General features: G+C 38.7%; 1 protein-coding gene across 1 annotated transcript in view; it reads right to left on the bottom strand.

Annotated features, from left to right (window-relative positions):
• Positions 1 to 2,644, bottom strand: part of LOC128365475 (CD82 antigen-like) — a 41,645-nt gene extending 39,001 nt beyond the window's left edge. Inside the window, exon 1 of the mRNA XM_053326266.1 lies at positions 2,434 to 2,644. The gene's annotated coding sequence lies outside the window, so the exon portion shown is untranslated. The remainder of the gene's footprint in view (positions 1 to 2,433) is intronic.
• Between the last annotated feature and the right edge of the window lie 2,213 nt (positions 2,645 to 4,857).

The raw sequence follows: 4,857 nt of genomic DNA, 5'->3' as shown, positions 1-4,857 counted from the left end.
ATTCATCAATTCCAGTTCCTCCAATGTGATGATTTGCAGCTATTCTGTGTTTTATATGATTATAAACTGGATATTTGAGTGTTTTAAGCTGCTGGTCCCATTAAAGCAAACACATTTGACGATGATACTGTGGTATATTTCACCATTTTATGAACAATTATACACCAAATGATTAATCAAGAAGCAATTAATTGATTCAAATTCACTTTAAAAAACAGCCTGAATGTCCTGAAGTCAACTTTTATTTCCTCTTAACATCTTCACCTGATTGATTCAACATGTTTCTGTATATTTAGTGTCTTATTATAGTCTAAAATCACTGGTTTCCTTCAGATCAGCTCACAGGATCAACCAAAACAGCAACTAGAAACTATTTCTCCATTAACTGATGAGTCGCTTGGTCTATAAAATGTCAGAATATGATAAAAAGCATCTCCAAAAAGTCCACAATGATGTCCTCAAATGTCTCGTTTAGTCCACAACTCAAAAGATATTGATCAGATGAACTAAAGAAAGCAGAAAATATTCACATCAGAGGAGTTTTAATCTGATAATTTGGGGCCATTTTCTATTGATTAATGACCTCATATCTAAATATTTGATTGATTTTTTTCAGACTTGTCCTTTAGATGTTGGCTTTGTCTGGAGATATATTGGATAGTTCAACCTCTTCAGGACTCACTAACAAACGGTTAGATTGTGGTTGAGCTGATGTCGCAAGGGGTCAAAAGTTACACAAAGCTTTTGTTTTAAAGGGTCAGAGGCTAAAAAAAGGTAGAAAGAAAAGGATTAAAAGTAGGGCTGTCAGCGTTAATCCATAACGCGTTAATTTTAATGTTGCAAGCCTTTTTTGTCCCTTCTACTGACCCGTAGACGGCTCCTCTAGCTGTAGCGCTATGCTTTGAAGTGGCCTCCTGCAGTAAACCTACCGCGCTGATGGAAAGTAAGAGAGCTACTGGACTTTTGAACGGCTTGTTTAACTTTAAAAACACTTCCCAAACGCTTCAGTTGACAAGTCAAAAGTAAAATGCAACCTGTGTCAAACGGAGTTTAACTACCACCGGAGTACGTGGAGTTTGAGTTAGCACCTCCACGCTAAACACCCAGGTGCAGCCAAGCCAGCCTCAGCTCCACCAAAGGACCATTTTGGAGTGTGGGAGTCGCAGCAAAGCCGTGATTGATTCCCAGTTAAGACACTCTGGTAAGAAATGCTTTACATTATGGGCTTAAAACTGCCTTCAAATGTAAAATAACACGATTTTAAACATGCAATTCAAAACGTGATTAATCGTGATTAACTATGGAACTTCTGCGATTAATCTCGATTAAAAAAATTAATCATTTGACAGCCCTAAAAAAATATGTCGCAAGGGGTCAAAAGTTACAAAAAGCTTTGTTTTAAAGGATCAGAGGCTAAAAAAAAGGTAGAAAGAAAAGGATTAAAAGCTGATTCAGACCCTCGTGGGAGGAAAACTTAAAGAAAGCAGAGAAACTTTTCACCTCTTTGGCTGAAAAATGCTTAAATTCAGGCTTTAAAACAACGTTGAACACTTGATTAGCATTCAAGAACTTTAATCAACAACAAACTGTGTGTGTGGAGGTGTGAGTACAAAATCCAGCTCAGGGAACAAAGTCTACTCCTCTCCCTCCCCTCCCTCCTTCCTCCTCCCTCCTCCTCCTCCTCCTCTCACTGTGACAGATCTTAATCAACTTTACCTTCAGTTTCTGCTTTGCACCAAATTAGTATTTACACCAACTCAGCTGTGTTTAACCGAAGCTGACTGTGTGTGTGTGTGTGTGTGTGTGTGTGTGTGTGTGTGTGTGTGTGTGTAGTGAGAGAGACGAAGCTTTAAATAAAGTTCAAGTCTGTAGCTGAATCTTATATATGCAACAGTTTTAATTTTAAAATGATAGAAAAGTGCATGTTTGAGTTACTAAATGAGATGATTCCTGCACGATTTGAGCAGAAAACTGATATTTCTTTCCTTTTTTTCCCTTTTTTTTCTCTTTTTTGCAAACCCTCCAAAACTAACAAATGGTCTGATAGTGAAGTTCAAAACATAAATCATCCCCCACGCGCCACATCATCATCATCATCATCAGCCCTCTTCACTTAATTACATTACAACTTGCTGAATACACGCATTTTCTTCTTCTTCGTCTTTTTTTCATTTTTTACAATAATCTACCAATCAATCGATGAATTTAGGGGATCGATCTGAACCCAATCTCCTGTACAGCCACATGCGCCTCGTGCCTCACAAAAAGAAGAAACAGCTCAACCAAACACACACACAAAAAAAACAACCAAGAGTTAAAAAAAAAGAAGAAGAAAAAAAAGAAAAAGAAAAAAAAAAAGAGCAAGCAGTTTCCGTCTACATGACAAACAGCTTCATTGCAGTTGGAGTTGCGTTGCGTTGCGTGGTTACTTACGTGCGTTTCTCTTTGCTTGCGCGGTGATCTGCGGAGGAGGAGAGTTGTTGAGGAGAGTTGTTGCGGGTGTGCTGGTGCTGGTGCTGGTGCGGGTGCTGCTTGTGTGCGCGCGCGGACCGGACTGCTCGCTCGCTCGCTCGGACTGACTGACCTGCACGAGGGGACAAAGCAGCAGCAGCAGCAGGAGGAGCAGTGTGTGTGTGTGTGTGACTGAGTGAGTGTGTGCAGACTGAAGCAGTGTTAGTAGACTCTCCTCCTCCTCCTCCTCCTCCTCTTCCTCCTCCTCCTCTTCTTCCTCTTCTTCTTCTGTGGTCCCCACCGTGTGGCAGATATGAGAATGATCCGGTTAACCCTTAAATCCCCGGAGCGAAGTCTCTGTGAGTGTAATCATGAAACAAGAAGAAGATTAAAAACAAGCTGCTGCTGCAAGAAAATATCTGAACTACACACGAAGAGGGATTTAATATATATGTTGTAAATGTTTTAGGAGAAATATATTAACCCTTAAATACGCAGGAGTGGAAAATAATATGTTAATTATACTTAAATCTTTATATTCTCTTATATTTTACTTATTTATCTAAGTTTTTTGTATTTATTTAATTATTTATTTCCACATAATATTTATTTAAATGTTTTAGGAGAAATATATTAACCCTTAAATACGCAGGAGTTGTTAATTATACTTAAATTCTCTTATATTTTACTTATTTATCTAAGTATATTGTATTTATTTAATTATTTATTTCCACATATTTAAATGTTTTAAGCATTTTTATTATTATTTTTTTGCTTGCATTGGTATTTGTTTTATTCCTTTTTAAAAAATATTAAAATTATTATTATTACTGTTGTTATTTTTCCCTCTTTTTTTAATTTTGTCATTATTTAAAGATAAAAGAATAAATATAAAGATGAATTAATTGCTATAGCAGCTCAAAAAATAGTGATATATATTTTTTAAAAAGTATTATAAATTAAGAATAAAATTAAAAACTAAATAAAACGACCCTAAAATACAATTATAATATATATATGTGTATATATATGTCTTATTATCAGCTTGTCAATCAAATAACTGTTCAGCACTTTGAATACTCGTCTGTATTAAAGCTGCTATATAAATAAAAGTTAATTAATTGATAGTAAAACATTTCCACTAATCATTTAAAAATATATATTTTGTATATTTTGGGTTTTATGAGTTTTATCTCCACCAGGAAACGTTTCCTTATTAAGATATAAAACATTTATATATTATACGTGTGTGTGTGTGTCTGCTGCTGCTCGTTGCCTCTTTAACCCCTCCTGTTGTGTTCGAGTCAAGGAAGGAAGGGAGGAAGAAGGAAGAAAAGGAGGGAGGGAGGGAGGAAGGAGGGAAGGAAAGAAGGCAGGGAGGAAGGAAGGAAGGAGAAGAGAGAGGAAGGAACAACAGAAGGAAGAAAGGTGGATGGAGGGAGGAAGGAAGGAAGGAAGGGAGGGAGGAAAGGAAAGAAGGAAGGGAGCAAGGAAGAATGGAGGAAAGAAGTAAGTAAGGAAGGAAGGTAGGAGGGAGGGAGGAAGGAAGGGATGAAGGAAGGACGGAGGAAAGAAGTAAGGAAGGAAAGAAGGTAGGAGGGAAGGAGGAAAGAAGGAAAGAAGAAAGGAGGATGGAGGAAGGAAAGAAGGAAGGGAGGAAAGAGAGAGGAAGGACAGATGGAAGGAAGGAAGGAAAGGAGTAAGGACGAAGAGAGGATGGAATTTAGGAGAGAAGGAAGGAAGGAAGGAAGGAAGGAAGGAAGGAAGGAAGGAAGGAAGGAAGGAAAGAAAGGAGTAAGGAGGGAGGGAGGAAAGGAGGAAGGGAGAAGGAAGGGTGGAAGGAGGTGGGAGCAAAGAAAGAAGGGTGGAAGGAAGGAAGGAAGGAGGGATGAAGGAGGAGGGAGCAAAGAAAGAGGGGACGAGGGGAAGAAGGAAGGAAAGAAGGAACAGTCAAAAGAGAGACGGGGTCATTTTGACCCGGGAGGACGACAGGAGGGTTAAATTTAAACTTACAACAAAATAAAATCCTCTTATAAAATAACACAGAGTCAGCTTCTAGTTAATGATTCTCAACCTGCTGCTCTGCTGCTATAATCTGACTCATTATTCATCTCTGAGTCTAACCCGTCTTCATTCAAGGGCCACATACTGATCCATTTAACCTCTTCCTTCTTCCTCCCTTCCTCCTTCCTTCCTTGCTTCCTTCCTTCCCTCCTTCATTCCTTCCTTTCCTTCCTTCCATCCTTCCTTCTTCCATCCTTCCTTCCTCCTTTCCTTCCTTCTTCCATCCTTCCTTCCTTCCTCTTTCCTTCTTTCCTTCCTATTTTCCTCTGTCCTCCTTCCTTTCCTCCCTCCCTTCCTCCTTCCCTCCTTCATTCCTCCTTTCCTTCTCCCTCTCTGTCTCCT

The sequence above is a fragment of the Scomber japonicus genome, chromosome 1 (assembly GCF_027409825.1).
Source record: "Scomber japonicus isolate fScoJap1 chromosome 1, fScoJap1.pri, whole genome shotgun sequence".
NCBI lineage: Eukaryota > Metazoa > Chordata > Actinopteri > Scombriformes > Scombridae > Scomber > Scomber japonicus.
The sequence above is the reverse complement of the archived record's forward strand: the minus strand, read 5'-3'. Positions and strand labels throughout refer to the sequence as shown.